The sequence below is a fragment of the Mastigoproctus giganteus genome, chromosome 2, assembly GCF_048544385.1.
Source record: "Mastigoproctus giganteus isolate SK-2022 chromosome 2, ASM4854438v1, whole genome shotgun sequence".
Lineage (NCBI taxonomy): Eukaryota > Metazoa > Arthropoda > Arachnida > Uropygi > Thelyphonidae > Mastigoproctus > Mastigoproctus giganteus.
This window is the reverse complement of record NC_143576.1, coordinates 155858873-155877960: the sequence shown is the minus strand read 5'-3', so window position 1 is coordinate 155877960 and position 19088 is coordinate 155858873.

The following is a 19088-nucleotide window of genomic DNA, read 5'->3' as shown; positions in this document are numbered from 1 at the left end:
TAAGGCACTTCAGAAATTACTCTTGTCGCCTGGGGAGCATTCATCTGCTTCCGACCAGCTCTCAACTTACTTCAGGGTTTGTTGAGGAAGCAAAACTAAGGTAAAGGTACCAGTAGTTTCGGAAACCTTAAGAGTTAACACTTACAGATTTAGATTCAAATAATAAGCTTTAATGTAATTTTAAACAAAACTTATTTTAATTATATTATCATAATAAATGTTCAGTAATAACGAAGTTGAATGAATTCATTATACTATTGTAACAAAAAGGATTTTCACAAATACATTTTAAAAAGTTTCATTCCCGTTCGCAAATGACTCAGTAGAATAATTTGAAACGAACTTGAAAATTCAATTAAAATTGATTGTTAAATTAAAACATAAATAAATAAATAAATCCGTTCAAAGATATCAAAACTGCTCTATGTCAGTTATTGTTGCAAACATTTTTCAAGTACAAACACATTTACGTCAATGGCTGATATTTTTTTTTTGTCATTTATGGCATTTTTTTCCCTTAATTTATATTACATTGTTTTCAAAAGTATTTGTTAATACTATATGTTTTCTGAAGTACCATTACATATTAATTTTTGTATTAATTAACGCAAAATTAAAAACATGTTAGTTTTTTATGTGTTCTTAAAGCGTCAGTTGCTGCTGCCTTACATCATGTGTCGTTGAATGTTGATTGATTTTGGTTTTTATGGCACAAAATATGTCATTGAATGTATGGGCTTAAGTTCATGAGTGTAAATAGGTTTAAATGTATCAATGTGTACGTGTATTTTGGGTGCATGAATGTATGTACTGCTACAGCTGAGTTCAAGTGAACCTCGCTATGGGCATTGATTTGTATGAATAATAGTATGCATGACAGTCTGGATTGCAGGTAAGTAGACATAGTTATGTGAATGTATGCTTCTTTTTGTGTGTAGGAGCGTATGTTCCTGCCTTCAGTCGAACTTGGTAACGGGTTGGTTCGGGCTGTACGAATAACTGTATGTTGAAGCTCTCGCTCACGTTCGCGTTTCCGGCCATGGTAGAGAGCTTGTACTTGTGTGAACATATGCTGTTTGTATGAACAATGATAATTCCCCTCCCCTCCTGATGTGTGTACATAATTGTATGAATGGCAGTCTATGCATGGACGGAGTTCTCACTCACGGCGGAGTTGCTGGGTTTGCAACCAGTGGGACTGCCTGTTTGTATAATGATAACATCTCCTCCTCCAATGTGTGTTTCTCCATTCTAGAGTGAGTGAATGTCCAAATGTATTAAAATGAATGCAAGAATGAATTTCACTCGCTCTTTGAGTTTGTATTGCGATACAGCGTATACTACGCGGAGGTGGGGGGGGGGTACACCGGTCCCGCTTGACAGCAAACACTGCACTTCTGGCATTAACAGAGTTCTGTTTACTTCACAAGAGTACTGATGGCGCAGTTTGGAAAAAAAAACACCGGTGGCACGTTATCCCTAACGTTCTGCCACTATTAGATTTCAGAATCATGCATTGGTTGACTTGAAGGATTTTGTAAATTAGGCTATTCGACTAAAGGAATTAAGGTCTATAGCAGTTGATTGTCCGTATATAACGCAATAAACTCTCTTTTTTGTAGGAGACACAGAATAAAGTCTATTCTGCGGGCTTTGCATTATATACAGATTGATGTAGATATTCGCTATATTGCCAATGTATACGAACACCCCCTGACAGCTAGGAAATGAACCATGCTCGCCATCCACGTATTAGGAATAGGCATAAAAGCAACTGCGTGCAACACAGAAATAATCAGATGAGATATGTTGCAGATGGGTTGAACTTAACGACTTCCAAAGGGGAGTCATTACAGGATGCCATAAGAGCAATTAGTGTGCGCATTTGTATCAAAACTGCAACATCCTACATGAAGTATGTGTGATGTAATTACCAAATAGAAATGTCACAGTGCTACTACTACGTCTCGAAAACGTTTTGGACAGTAGAAATTTAAGGAAACAGAACGGAAGGCGCTTGGAAAAGTGATAAGAATATCTCTTTAGTCCTGATTGAATACTGTCAACTAGGAGTTTAGAGTTTTCGTATGAACTGATGTCAGTAGAAGGGCAATGCACGACCCCGGAATTTGCAGAAGAATTGCAGCACACAAATCAAACATCACAACATCGACTTGTAGCGTAATTAGAAAGTTGTGTTATGGAGTGACGAATCGCAGTACTTTTTTCCAATCTGTTGACCGGGTTTGTGTCTAGGAATGTTCAGAAAACATTATTGAAGTGTGGTGGAGGTATCATCACCGTTGGGGTTGTTTCTCGTGTATGGGCTTCAAGCTGGTCGTCGTTTCTGGAACAATGAATGCCGTGCGATGCACTGACACTGTGGACAACTTCGCACGGAATTTAAAAGTTGAATTCCGGCCAGTCCAACGCATCCGCAATTGCCAGCGCAGTGGACTGCTCTTTAGGAAGAGGAATGGACCAAATACCGCCACCTATCATAAATTGATTCGGAGTCTATCGAAGAGGATACAGTGTGCAATTAAAGCCAAAGGTAAGCCATAACGTTATTAAATATTGACTTAAAGCTTCTTTGAAGATGTGGGTATTCGGTTACCTGTGGCAATGTAGTGTATAATTTCTTGCGAGTTCATCCCGAGACGGTTAATCAGGTGAAGCAGATTTAATTAGTGACACATGAGTTGTGCTGGTTATCCTGGAAGTAGTACTTATATACACGTGTTAATCAGCAGTGCGTTCCTATTATTTGTGTTTCTGGATTACCGGTTGAAACACTGATCGTGTGGCCTGGACCGAAGCCAACTTTCCAGTCCATCCCAATTGGGGTTAATGTGTATCCCACTTCCTTTAACTTATCCATAATCCAGCAATTTTATTATAAAAACGTGCGAAATAAAGTTTAAAGAATTTGTATAATAACATCGACAAGAGTGGGGGTATGTATTTCGAAACCTTCTACTATTAGGACTAACGCTGAGTGATTCTAGTTCTATCGATAGACACGTTACGTGTCATTTCTTCAATGCTTCCGAAACACTAAAATGGAAGAGGTCACGTGTAGGAAGACAAGAGTAACTCTCCAGAATCTACAACTATCACCTAAAAATATCCCGACTGGTGGCATAGTTAATGACCGAACCTACCTGGATAACAATAGCCAGATAAGATAGAGGGACTGTTACCCCTATTCACTTCCGGTAGCTCTCCTGGACAGATAATGTCAATCGTTGCATTCTTGTTTTTCAGATGATGGATGAGCCAAAGTGAATTGCTCTTGGCACGTGTTTATAACAAGGAATCACTGCAGGGTGGGAGATAATATTATACTTAGAGTGAAGCGAATTGCTGGAAAATATTTGCTCTGGCTTGGTGTTTAAGTGCAAATATTTTCGAGTACATTTAGAAAATAGAATCGCTTAGGAAAATGAAACCTCCTTCACCAACAGTAACATGAGAGCCTTGGTTTTTATTTGACTGGTTAAAGCTTTAATGGCTTTATGGACTGGGCGAGTAAGTTTTTTTTTCAAAGCTGACGTTTCACCTTGAAATCAATATTTGTTAGTATTTGTGCCGCATTATACGTATGGCCTTTTGTAATCACATCGTATAAGTATCTGTGGTCTAAATTCTCAGATTAAGGATAAATACAAATTATAAACACAAACTGTACCGAGCGATTGTAAATTGGCCTAATTAATAATTACAAAATCAATATGCAGTATGAAGGCGATTATCAGAGCCAACATACGGGCTCTGATAGTTGTTAATATTACACCGTACACGTTATTTACATTGACCATTTATCAGAATTAAAAAAAAAAATCTGAAAACTATAAAAAATCATAGTATATGTGGAACATAGAAATGGGCTTATGCTCGACAGGGTCAATGACTTTTTATAGCTTTCATACCTTGAGGCTTTTGTTCGAGACTTAACAAGGTCTAATTCATCTGCTGCACCATTTCACAATGTGTGGATATGCATCATCACTGGATTGGTCAAGTGTTCAATGGCTACCTGCCCACCGAGGAGGCCCAAAACAGGGAGGAACAATGATCTGGGCAGTAGCATGCATTTTAAATAAATAGCAGTACACATCTCCGTTAGAGAAGTGCTTTTTGTTTACAGTATTGCAATACCAAGGCAACTCGTGTTTGCATTGGTAGTGTACTACTTCGTAATGCTGAAAGGAAACCAATTTGCTGAAAGCTTTATAGAAAGAGGCTATTCTTGATGAGTACATTGTCTTATTAAATTAGTGATGTTTATTATAAAAACAACCTAAAATTTGCTCTAATTCGTTGGAAAACTCATACGAGAGATGTTGAATAGTACGTAGTTAGTACAAACAGGCCCGGCAGGTGGTAAAAGTGTTTTACTAGCAATTCTTGAATACGAGTACTTTTTTGAAAAGAGAATGCCAGATCTATGAGTGCATGTATGACATCCAAACCAAAATAGGAATGAGACTGGATAATTGGATGAGTTCTCCAGCCTCACTCTGGATGAAAAAATAAATGGAATAAAGTGTGCTTCGTTTTCTGCATAGAGCTGGCATCACTCCAATTAAAATTTATTTATGCTCATATTTGAGTATTAGTATTTGCGGATTTTTTTTTTTTCAAAATGAGTTGTGCTGTGGGAACAGAAAAAGCTACAGTTGGAGATAAATTCTCTGATGCGTAAAATGGCTTTGTGATCGCCTGTGTAGCAGATTCCCAGTTTACACCCATGAAAGAACAACAAAGGCCTACGAGAAGTGATAATGCTATGGCGCACCCCTTGGTAATGTATTACCGAACATTATTATGAATATTAAATGTGTTAAAATTCACACATGACCATAGTTCTTTTGCTGAAATTTCCTTTCATTTAATATTACGCATTTCTTCTCTTTTTATCCCTCCTCATTTTGTTTACTCTTCTCTCTCTTTCATTTAGAGGAAGGAAAGGTACTCCCCGGGGCAGCGAGATATCAAGGAGGGGGTGGAATCCATACGCATTGCAAATAACTAAATTGCTGAGTTCTTTTTTGCCCTCGTTACGTCTGGAAGTGTTTCCGTAACTCGATATGCACCTCTCTGGCCTAATCTAACGCCATCTCGGTGACATTCTGACTAGAAAAACACAGGTCATCTTGATCCGCACCACAGTAGGGTTGTACGGATGTTATCGGACACCACTTAGCCTGCTGTAAGGCGTCTGTCAGCTGTATAACAGCGGACATGGGTTAGTAGCGCTAAATCAGATTGGATTTCCGTGCAGTGTCATCTCACTGTCCACGGCATATTTCTCTCTTCAACTGCACTACCGTCAGGAACGCCCGTTTCGTTTCCAAACGGTGTCGAGTCATTTGTAGCGTTAATGTGTCGGCAAATAGGCTCTTGATTGCAGCTGTTTGGAGAGAGAGATTCGTCTGTGAATTCCCTGTATAGCATAGGTTAGGTTATCACATAAAGAAAAAAGCATTTCTAGCTTTAAAGAATTCTGAGTGAGCATAATTATAATACTCAACCTGCTATAAATCCTCCCGAACATCTCTTAATTTGTGATAAATCACAATGAGTTACAGTCCACCTCATTTTGAGATGGAATTTTAATTTCCTGACAAAGTTGAGCCGTATTTATTCCTAAAAACTGGTGGGAAGCAAATGCCTTTTTTTTTTTTTCGTACCGAAACACAAAATTGATTATTTTCAGCGTAATTTTAAAGTTTAAGGAACTGTACAACTTGTGGATGTCTTATTGTATACATGGTTTTTTTAATATAAAATAATGGTAGAACTCTATAAGCGAAATATAAATATCGAATTGCAACTTTATTTTATAAATTTTAATAGTTAATGCAAGAAGAATTTGTAGTTATTTTAGGTGTGCTAGTAATTGTTAAAGAACATAACAAGCAATGTTAAACTGGACATGGAAGGTTAGAAAAGAGAATTCACTTTTTCTATACAAACAAAAGTTGATCAAAACAGACGCTTTGTTGTTGATTAAAATATTTCAAAAATATATACAGTATTTCTAAATAACTCAATTGTAAAATACCTCATACGAATGCTTAATCTCATAACGAATGAAATTCAAGATTTACTTTAAAAAATATATTTTAATAACATAACTTCAATAATTTTATTTTATTGTCAATATATATTTATTTATTTTGCTTAATAAAAGCTCGGATGCCATTTCCTTCTGCGCATGACTAAAATATAAGTTTATTTGTATTTATTTGAATTGGAGTAGATGGAATAAAGAGATGAACATTGTTCAAATCTTTATTAGCAATGGCCACATAGTGCAGGAAGCCTATAGCTTATGCTGCACCAGCGGGGGAAAAATAATAATAATAAAATAACAAAAAATACATAAAATAAGAATTAAAAAACAAATTAATAATAAGAAAATTTAAAAATTAATAAGAGAAAAGGAAATGAACAATCTATACATTTCCCTCCTCCCTTACGTAATTATCCAGCTGACCTTTGGAATTCCCCAGACTGTCAGCCTCTACCACCCACGTAGGTAACTATTCCAGTAATTTATAACTCGCTGGCTAAGATAAAACTTTTTGCAACCCAGTCTAAACAACTCCCCCCGTAACTTGGAATTATGGCCCCTAGTTCTAAAATCATTTATAACCGTGAAAATTTCGTCCTTATTCATTTTGATTATACCTCTCAGAGCCTTAAACACCTCAATCAAGTCTCCTCTAAGGTGTTTAGTTTCCAAGCTCTGCAACCCACATATTCGAAGTCTTTCCTCATATGGACGCCCTTTTGCCGATCACCACCAGGCGATTTACCCGTATTTGGACCCTTTCAAGAGGAACAATGTCTTTCTTTAGGTGAAGTCTCCATACTTGAACACAGTATTCCAAGTGTGGTCTAACAATGGGATTATGACGTCCTTATTTCCTTCCACTAGCGATTGTTCGATAAATCATGGATAGGACACCATGGGAACCTCCTTGCAACCTGTCTACAATGTCGGAGAACTTCATGTCTGACTGTATCGTAACACCCAAGTTCCTTTCCTCCACTACTGGCGTTACTTCAATTCCTCTAAGTGTATAAGTTATTTTGGGGTTACTGTTCCCCAGGTGCAATACCTTACACTTTGCTGGATTAAACCATAGCTGCCATTTTAATGACCATCTCTGAAGTCTATCCAGGTCATTCTGAAGAAGCTCTGCTTGGCGACAATCGTTAACTACTGTACCAATCTTTACATAATCTACAAATTTAGACATACGCCCTCTATCCCTTCATCGATGTCATTTATGAAAATCAAAAACAACAGTGGTCCTAATACTATCCTTGGGGGTACCCCACTTCTTACATCAACTCAATCTAAGGAATAACCATTTATCACAACCCTCTGCCTCCTGCCCTAAAGCCACCCTGCTGTCCATCTAAGGATTTGCCTTGTGATTCCAACCTGTTCCGGCTTATAAAGTAACCGCTCATGTGGTACTGAGTCAAATGCTTTGCTAAAATCCAAATAAACAAAGTCGAAGTTATTCCTTGAGTCCAGCTCTTAGTCAAAATAGCTAACCAGATTAGTTAAACATGATTTTCCCTTTACAAAACCATTCTGAGTATCCTTTAGGATTCCATTTCTATCTAAGTGATCCTGAATTCCACACTTGATCATAGTCTCCGTGATTTTCCCTACTACTGAAGTTAGACTAACCGGTCCGTAATTTCTCACTTCACTCTTAGAACAGCCCTTGGGTATTGGAGATACATTGACACTTTTCCAATCCAAGGGAATCTCCCCAGAGTCTAGTGATGCTCGCATAATTAGCCTCAATGGTTCAATGCACTCACTTTCCACCTCCCTTAAGATTAAAGGGTAAATGCTATTGACCCCAGGAGCCTTACTGGCCTGTAGGCTTGATAGTTTTTTCATTAAATAAGTGTGAAATTTCAACATCATTAATTACATTTGTTTTCAACTTCACTCCTAGAATTTCTCATTGAAGGGTTTTTCTTCTGTAAATATCGATGCAAAGTAACTCTTGAGTTCATTTGCAACTTCAGCTGGGGGTATCTAATACTCTCCCAGGTCCATTATATAAGGGTCCGATCTGGTTTGTCCTTCTCTTCTTTGCATTTATGTGAAGAATTCCTTATCCCCCCTCCCTCTTTACTCTCTTTGCCAGCGATTTTTCATAATCTACATTTGCCAGCATAACCTTTTCTGTAGCACTATTACAGATCAATTTGTAGCTGTTATAGGCTTCGGTACTTTTATTTGCTCTGACTTTTCCATGCCGTCTTTTTCTGCTCAAGTAATGTGGAAACTTGCCATGTAGCATCTTAAGCCGTCGTAATTTCCTCTCCTGAAATTATAACCCATTCCTTTGCCTTTAACTACTGCTACCTCTCTCTTCATCGTCTACCGTAGAACTTCGTGATCACTTCCTGCTACTGGTTCCTCTACTGTCAGCCCTGTTATGTCATTTGATTCATGAGTGATGATGAGGTCTAGGATATTCTTTACTCTAGTACTTTCCCTGACATGTTGATACAAATAACAGTCACCTATTGGATTTAAAAATTGACTCATGTACAGTTTCCCTCCCATTTGCTCCAATCGATTAGAGGCAAATTGAAATTACCCATAATCTGGTTCGCTATTTCGAAAGGGTCACTCACGAGCTGGATTTAGGGAATAATTTCGACATTGTTTATTTAGATTTCAGCAAAGCTTTTGACTCAGTCCCACATGAGCGGTTGCTTTATAAGCTGGAACAGGTTGGAATCACTGGGAAAATCCTTAGATGGATAGAAGGATGGCTTCAGGGCAGGAGGCAGAGGGTTGTGATAAATGGCTATTCCTCAGATTGGGTTGATGTAAGAAGTGGGGTTTCCCAAGGATCAGTATTAGGACCACTGTTGTTTTTAATTTTCATAAACGACATTGATGAAGGGATAGAGGGCGTGATGTCTAAATTTGCAGATGATGTTAAAATTGGTAGAGTAGTTAATGATCACTGTCAAGCTGAGCTTCTTCAGAGAGACCTAGATAGACTTCAAGAATGGTCAGAAAAATGGCAGCTGTGCTTTAATCCAACAAAGTGTAAGGTATTACACCTGGGAAACAGTAATCCCAAAATAACTTATTCACTTGGTGGAGTTCAACTAAACCCAGTACTGGAGGAAAGGGACTTGGGTGTTACGATACGGTCAGACATGAAATTCTCTGAGCATTGTAAACAGGTTGCAAGGAAGGCCCATGGTGTCCTATCGATGATCTATCGAACTTTTGCAAGTAGAGATAGGGACGTGATAATCCCATTATATAAGGCCTATGTTAGACCACACTTGGAATACTGTGTTCAAGTATGGAGACCGCACCTAAAGAAAGACATCGAGCTTCTTGAAAGGGTGCAAAGAAGGGTAACTCGCCTGGTGAGATCGGCAAAAGGGCGTCCTTATGAAGAAAGACTTCGAATATGTGGGTTGCAGAGTTTGGAAACTAGACACCTTAGAGGAGATTTGATTGAGGTGTTTAAGGCTCTGAGAGGCATCAGTAAAATGAATGAGGACAAAATTTTCAAGATTATAAATGATGCTAGAACTAGGGGACATAAATTCAAGTTACGCGGGGAAATGTTTAGATTGGACTGCAGGAAGTTTTATTTTAGCCAGCGAGTTATAAATTACTGGAATAAGTTGCCTTCATGGGTGGTAGAGGCCGACAGTTTGGGGAAATTCAAAGGTCATCTGGATAGTACTTTCGGGTAAGGGAAGCGCATAGGATGATAGGATTAATTTCCTTTTTATTTAATTTTTAATTTCATTTTATTATTTTTATTTATTTATTAATTATTATTATTTATTTATTTAATTTTTGTTTTTATCATTGTTTTGTTCGGATTTTTTTTTTTTTTTTTTGGCTGGTGCAGCATAAGCCATAGGCTTTCTTGCACCATACGGCCGTTACTAATACTAATACTAATAATAAGACATTCAAGCTTACTTGCCCATGCCATTTGCATGTAGGGGCTCTCATTATAATCTTCACAATCACCTAGCCTGTAGATTATTCCCACTGTCATTACACCTTTGCTTCCAACTATCTCAAACCATACAGATTCTATAGTAGCATTCGAAACGTCTAAATCCGAGAAAGCTTTCGTCGCGCTCAGGCGACTTTTGATAAGAAGCATAACCCCCATCGCCCCTTCTATCTTCCTGCCCTTCCTAAATACATTATATATACCGTACTGAAACTCATCCCTTATCTTTGGGTGGCACCACGTTTCTGGTAGCCCTATTATGTCAGCGTTACTTGTCCTAACCAGCAGTTCGAATTCACTCATTTTATTGACGACACTTCTGACATTACTGTTTAAACAATTAAGGCTGAGTGTTCTTGTATAGTTAACTACCCTTACGCATCATAAAGTTGTTTAAGCTGTCTTCCCTGGCATTTTCTCCCCGCTCACTTGAAACTTTTCTGCTCTCAAGAACACCTTGCTAATATGTTCTGTTGCTATAAGAAACAAGAACTCTTTAGGTATGTGCAAGCGTTTATTTGACCAATACTATCAGATAAACGCGTATCTATATTACCCTTGCCTCTCCCCGAAACTAGTAGTTTCCCTGAACCTTTAAGGGATCCTCAATAATACTGGCATAAATTCTTGCACCACCTTTGTTTAAATGTATCCTGTCTCTACAAAGCAGATTCCTTCTACCTACAAGTGCGGGTCAAGCTGTGATATTTATTAGAAATCCCCCCCCCCCCCCCCAAAAGCCTTGCAGAGTCCAAGTCTTGAGTTAATCCCCAAGGCTTTCAGCATATAATCCCTCATATCGTGCCTGGGCAGAATTGCAGACACATGGACATTTCTTCAGCATGGTCCTATATTTGTCTAACAAATCATGGAGGATATAAAGCGTGTTAAATGCAGTTATTTAGAATTCCTGTTTTTATGTTTATGACAATTTCGTTATGAATATTTTACTGAACATTTTTGTTGAAAAGAATTTGTGGATTGTTTCTGTATAAGCTGGGAAGATTATAAACCTGCAGTCGAAATTGGCTTAGAAAAGTGATCAAAAAATAATTCTAGACAGTTTGTTTTATTTACGTGGTTTATTTATTTATATATATATATATATATATATAGGGCACACAGACCCTAAATAAAGGTTCTAGGAGTTACAGAAAATACAAAACAGTAATAATCAATACAAAACTAGAATTAAAATATATACAAATTTACATTAAGAAAACAAAGTAAGGAGAAAATTCTTATAGAAAAATGGGTTAAGAGTAAAATTAATATTGTAATTATTCAATACCTGAAGGAAACGAAACAGAGGACTACCAAGTAAGTGATGATAAGAGGAACAGGCATTGAGAAATTAATTTTATAACGAGAATTCAAACTGGGTATAGCGAAAGGTATTTGTTCAAGACGAGATGAATCGATAACAGAGTTTATGATTTTGTAGACAAAAAGAGACCCATGGAGTTGTCGTCTGGAGTGAAGAGGAATGATTCTGAAGCGACCACAAAGAGCTCCATGATTTCGAGGGTGAAAGGCAATGTGATTTCGACAGCATAAGAATTTAATGAATTTAATTTGAATTCTCTCAAGTCTGTGAGAAAGATATTCCTGTTGTGGGGACCAAATAATATCACAATAATTAAATATGGGAAGTAAAAGCTGCTTGTAGAGAGAAGAATTATAGCTTTGTCACTCTTGAAAACAGGAAGAACGCTTGATTAATCCAAGAAGTTTAGAAGTGTGAGATATTACGTGATCAACGTGGGAAGAGGGATAAAGGTCAGATCGAAACAGGGCACCTAAATACTTGCAATTCCAATATAATAATCAGTATGCACGGAGGGTCAAACTACACGATTCTTGAGTTAATCCACAAGGCTTTCAGCATATAATCCCTCATATCGTGCCTGGGCAGAATTGCAGAATTGATGCAGATGATATTAAACAAATTTTATTTTTATTGAGCCACAGTGAGAGGGAATCAACTGGAGAGATTCGAACTAGAGTTCATCGCTGTTAGTTGAAGGAAAAATAACTTTGTAAAGTTTAATATCATCTGCATAGAGTTGCCACTGGACGTTAATGGACTGAAATAAGATTAAGATCATTAGATAAAGAAGAGCGGACCCAGTGATGAGCCTTGAGGAACGACTTCCGAAACAGTAAACGGAGTTGATGAAGTACCATCAATTATTACAGATACTGTAGTTCATGACCAAACAGAGTATATGCTTTAATGCAAGGTTAAAGTAAATACAGGTGTATTAATATATTGTATTGAAATGATTCTATGTAACAGCTAAGCCATCACTTTCTTTTATTACAAATGTCAAAGTAATCTGAAACGTAATTTTCGATTTTGTGACACAGAATCTCCTATTTCTCGCTCGTCACGTCTAGAAAACTTTGTCCATCATTCTGAGGACTTACTTTTTTTTTTCTTTTTCGATGACTGCACTCCGTCACAACGTTGAAAAGACTGTCCCTGGAATAAAAAAAGAAAAGAAAAGCAAACTGCAGCCATTGTCAATCCATTGTAGGATGGAAGCCTTATCAACGATTCATGTTGAGGGAAACGGACCATAAATCCACCACGCTGGTCCAGTGCGGGTTGGCAGATCGACCGTTTTAGCAGTCGGGGGCTTGAACGCCGGTCTGCTCAAAGCGCGTGTGCTACTGCACTCCCCTTCACCACTCGACTATATATGAGCATTTCTTCATTATATTTTACATTATTATTTATTTTATTTTTATTTATTATTATTTTAAATATACTGGGTGGATACCGAATATCCGATCAAAGATAAGTCCTTAAAAACTGAATAATTTTATGGGCTATATGCGGTGTTTTCCATTCTCCCCCGCGCCTGAATACTCGAGTCTGTAAATGCGTTTGTTCAGGGCAGGTTTAAGTGTTGTGGGAAGAAATATATCCTATCCTCGATGTACTTGAGCCCGTACAACTTAAACCAGAGTGAAACTGCTGTCAGAAATTCCTCCAGTCTGAGTACGAACACGTAGAAAGCAGATTGACCAACGCCTTTTGTCGTTCCCGGTAAGAATTATAATCGGCATGCGTTCATCTGCATGCCGGTTATAGTTCTTAGGGCGTACCTGTAGAACGCAGGTAGCCATTTACCGGAAACCAACAGCGACGTGCAGCTGTAGCTTCTCACTGACTATGAACACGCAGAATCAGTTGACCAGGCAAAAACATTATTCCATTGCATATCGAAAAGTTGCAAGACAGACCTGTGTCTGCTGTGCAGCTTCCTCCCGTGCAGCTTTTTTGTTTTTGTATGGGCGGCTCCAAGAACAAAGTTCATCTCCGCCTCGTTGCTCTGTTCAGTTTTTACAGACTGTCAAGGTAAGGCCGGTGTGTGTCTCGTAAAAATAAATATTTTTTTTTTTTTTTTTTTATCCAAAAAATCCACACAGAAATATCTCAGGTTGGATGAAGATAGATGAAAAGGAAGGCGAGAGAGAGAGAATTTTTTTCCCCCCTTCTTTTTTTTTTTTCCATCCCGCACGGGAGAAAGTGATAGGAAAGAAAAACTGTGTTTGTGAGCTTATGTGCGTGTTCTGTAGCGTGATGTTGTGTTTTGGCCTTTTGGTTACCTGGAAGCAGTGATCACCTGGACGACCTTCCTCCAGGTACTCGTCCCCAGCAGAAGGAGGGCAAGGCCTCCATTACTATCTGCACGCTCTCCTCCCTGGGGAAAGAGAAACTTGTATAAGATGAAGAGAGGGAAGAGGTAAAGAGGAGAAGGACTGTTCCGGCCCAGGGAAGTCCCAATCCTGGATGGATAGCTAGAACAACAACGCAAACAAACAAAAAAAATAAATAAATAAATAAAATAAACGTATAGTGTGAGAGAGGAGCTTTCCTGGTCTGGGGAGCCTCAGCCCAGGTCAGAACGCCCATGCAGCTTAAGTGAATGATGTACATTGATGAGAGCGCGCGCACATAATAACAGCTGGTCAGGACAGATCATCGCTGGCTGTCTTAATTCGCCCTCTTAATGGAATGAATTTTAGTTTAAGCTTGCTGAATATCAGCGGTTGAAGAAGTAGCTACTGTGTTTGTTGCTTTGCGCTGATTGGATAAATGGGCAGTACGGCGGATGCGCTGAAGCGACATGTTCTTTGCTCGAGCAAGTCTTTTTTTTTTTTTGATGAATTCGCCATCATCTGAAGACTGGAACTTGAGAACATGCATACACCTCCCAGTAAAACCTACCCAATCGCGTATTCCACGTGACCACAAAACCGAGAACTTGTGCTGGTTAACGTTCTTTTTATGGTGTTTTTTTTTATCAGCCAGTAAGCAGATAAACATTTTCCTCGACGCTGACAATACTCTTCTGACCCTGCCTTCTGCATGTAAGCAACCTTTAACACACACACACACACACACAGGATGCAGGTTGATCAGCGCCTGCTGTCAGTACTGGAAACTGGTGTTACTAGAAGGCGTTAAATAATGCCTTTCTATATCAGCTTCAGATGCCATCTTTTAAAATCCTTGAGCGGCTGACTTTTTTTTCTTATGAAAGATACTAAAAGTCGCCCATATTACAAAACACTAATCGTCTCAAAATATAACAGGTCTTAATTAATCAGAAATAAATATGTATATATTTACATGACAATACATTTTATTTCATGACAATACACTTAGCTTGCAATTAAAAAATTGGTATAGATGATCATATTACATTAGTTATAAATACTAATGAAAACCAATTATTCTTATTTACATCACTAGTTTAAAATTTCAATTTTAATCAACCAAATTTTGTTTTTGTTCGCCAGAGTTTCACTTTTATTCGATTTCTAAGTAATTTAATTTGTCACTTCAAGATAAATTATATGTTAAAATATATAATCAATTCACTTTAAATCAAATATGTTTTGCAACCATTCCTCCCCCGCTCCATTTTAAATTCATTGCCGAAAATAATTAATATAAAAATATATATTATAAACTGACACCAAACGTCCTACTTGGCCTTCAAGGAGAATTTAAACACCTAAAAACACACACAAAACCGCATTTAGTCAAAAATTGAAATGGGGTTTGGTAAGTATTTTTTTTATTAATATTTACTAGGAGGGTTTCCTCTTACTCGCGTTTCTCGCCAACCCCATCATATCTCTACGTAAAATGTAGAGGATACGGAGTAAGTCAAATCTTTTCTACGTAAAACACACACGTGTCGAAACGCACTGATTGGTATCTAATCAGGAAATGGCCTATGTAATTATTTACCTGCGCATTTGTAGTGACGTAATTGCTCCGCCCATTTGTACTACGTGACCCGAATCCCTTTCTCCCATTGTCTACTACAATCCCACCACACACACACCGGCATTCTCAGGGTCGAATAAATATCCCTATGTAATTATTTACCTGCGTTACATAGGTCACTTAGGAAAACTCCTTTTGCTTCGGATTCCATAATGCATGAGGAATATTGTTATATCCGAAAGAGCAGGACTAAAATATTTAACTGAAATATTTACAAAGTATGCAAATATCTTCAAAATATTAAGCTATTTACAAATACACAAACTGCATCGGGACGATGGGGCCCTTCATCAGCTGACATTACTATGCAAAAAAAAACGTTACAATGGAACACCAAATGATGCTGGAAGTGGTCCTGTATTAGACAGTGAAGCACGAGGTTAGTGAACGTTATGGAGGAAGTTTTCTTGCAATGCGACGAACATTGGCATGCGTCCCACGTACGCGCTGTACTTTGTCAACAGCAAGTGTCTGATTCTGTCCAGTAACCCATTTAATGTTCCTTTCATTTAATGTTCACCAACCTCGTGCACGTGCTTCACTGTCTAATACGTGACCACGCCCGGCATCATCCGATGTTCCATTGTAATGCTTTTTGTATATTAATGTCAGCTGATGAAGGGAACCCTTCATCCCGATATAGTAGAGGTATGTTTGTAAGTGGTTTAGTTTTTTGTAAATATTTCTATAATTTTGTTATTATTTTTATAATAATAATAGTGTTGTACTAACTTTATAACGTACTGATCTAAATAGGAAATGATCTATGTAATTAATTACCTGCGCATTTGTAGTAAGGTAATTTCCCCGCCCTCTTCTCCCATTGGCTGAAATAAATATCACTAGAACATTTTTAATATATAGATAGATAACTATAGCGACACGATCATATCTATTATATTTTATAATTGCAAACTGTTTTCTTGAAATAGATATTACTAGCATGCGAAAAATTTACATTTTTTGATTAAAGATGTAGCCACCTGTTGTATTCTGTGGCGATTAACGTTCGGTAATGTTAAAAAATATGAGTGATTTTTGCAATCTTAGATACCATTTTCAAAAGTCTGCCCTTAAGGATTTCTATAAATTCATGTTTTTTTATATCCTCAAATTCACACATGAATACTGGCATATTTGACGACTTCTAGTAAACAGAGTTCAGTACTGACAACAGGTGCTGGTCAAGATGTACATTGTGTCCACAGACAAACAAGTTAACGCGGTTCCCGGTACCGAAGAACGCGCTGGTCAACCTGCTTTCTGCGTTTATTACTAATACTCGATTGAGTTGCCTTCAGTTGTTGGTTCCCAGAAGGCAGGCCTTCAACAAGACTCTTCAACGCCTTTTTGATTGCTTGGGGAAATAAAAACTGGCTCAGCAATGTTCTTGTGGCCTACCTTCAAGATTGCATCCGTTTTGGTCCCCTAATCAAAGAAGAATGGCATCTTTAATGTGGGTATAAGACTGGGGGAAACCGAATATAAAAATGAAAACTGGATGCCATCTGAAAAAATTTCCCTTCTCTAGGTTATAAATACTGGAGTTAGTTGTCAGAACATTTTTGTTAAGGAGGAATGGACATTTGTCATTATCAAGTAAATAATACACCTTACATATCAGAGACTAAATTGCGAATATTGTTACAAACAGATCGGATAAAAAAAATTATTTAAAAAAAGAAATCAAAACATTAAGTTGTATTGCTAAAGGCAGACGTATGAGAGGTGGTTACACTCAGGAGTATAATTTTTTATTTATGTCTTATATTTAACAGTTCATGCTACTGATCCAAAAATATACTCCTGTGTATCTCTTATCTTTACAGCCTCTATTTTTGTAACTGTTCTTCGTTCATTGTGTATCTCTTTATGAGTATTATTGGGACGCTCCTCTTATAAAGAGAGTTAACGAGTAGATGCACGTTGCGTGTATCCACTAATTGATAGATAGGAATAAAAATAGCATTCCGTCATTAGTGCATTCACTGTGTACTTGTACGTCCTATTTGTTTCCGAAGAGGCTGTGGAAGAGTAACGATCTCTTACTGCAGTGAGACTTAGAAGAATCGCCTGCACTTTGAAAACTTACCTTCTGCAGTTTATTCCCAAATCGTCTTCATATTTTGATAACACGTTATGTAATGAAGTTCTTTTTTTTAGTAGAAAATTTTACAAGTACCTTTCCTCACAAATGCACACGCTCACCTCAGTTTCTGTCTAATAATTTCTGTTGATTTATTTTGCCGAATGATAATACATCACAGATGGACTTACTATCACTTTTAGAGGGTTATAGAAACCTATCACCAGCCTTCTGGTTCAATAACAGAAGTACATCCCATGCCTTTTTCCGCAGTTGTAAGACTTTCATCAACCCAATGCTATCCCTGTTTTGATGAAAACGAAAAACCATGTGGAACTTTTGTCCCCTCTAGTTACAAAAATACACAACTTCTCTCTCTCTTGACGGGTATCAGTCAGTATTCAATGGCCATGCCAGAAATAATGAAGTCCTCGAGAAGAATGTTCTGATTTTTGAGGTAACATTGGCCATTGTTTTTGTTTTCTAAGGCTATAACAGAAATACCAGCTTATTAAAAATATTGTAATGGATAATCAAAAGAGTAATTAGGTGTGGACAAACCAGGAAGAGCCCATGACGCATCTTGAAATAGGGTACATGCACAACACGAACAGGTTCGTGTGAATTGGGAAAAGAATGTAGTTCATAGAACTCGTCCCTGATGCGAACAAAGACACTCCTCTGTGGATAATAAAAACATGCAGTTTGTTTACAAATGGTCAAGGACACAGTTATTCTAATAGATAGAACAGCTTCCTTCAGTGAAGTTTGATTGTTTCAAATAGACTCCCAGGTCAATAAGTCTATGTTATGCCTGCAAATTGTATTCTACAGTTGCTTTGCCAGAATGGAAACCATATATGTGATTGGTGTATCCAGACGCCTGATATGCCTTTCCATAGTGTCCCACAAGTGCTCTATGGATTGATATCGGGGGAGTTCGGAGGCCAATCGATATGCTGGAAGTCAGAACTGTGTTCCTCAAACCATTCCTCCACAACAAGTGCCCGATGGCTCGGCGCATTGTCATCTTGGAAAACACCATCGCCATTCGGGAAAAAGTGTAACATAGGGGGGTGTACACTGTGAGCAAGCAGTTGACGATAGCGGAGACCACTGATACGTTGTTCCACATGCACCAGGAGTCCAAGTTCCTGCCAGTGAAACATGCCCCACACCATACAACCACCTCCACAGGCCTGCACTTTTGATACCATGAATGATGGATGAAGCGCCTCATGTTGTCACGCCAAATCCGTACACGACCATCCCATGGTGTGGAGTAAATAACATGACTCATCCGACCAGCACACCTTCTTCCAGTCTTCTAACGTCCAACTCGCATGCTCTTTGCATCAGGCGAGTCTTTTACTCCGATGAACCCTGGTTAGGAGAGGATGCCGTAGAGGTCGTATGCTGGTATAGCCCATACGTGCGACGCATGGTCATGCCAGATATTCTTCCTGGTTGGCCCATGTTCTGTTGGGTAGTCAACTCTTCAACAGTGCTGCGCCTGTACGAGTTGTCGGACCCAGCGCTCACTTCTGACATCGACCTTTCGCTGACATTTGCAGTATTTCCGTCGGGTCCTTGTTTGACCATTTTTACGCCAGTCCTGGTACACTTTAACTACGGCGGC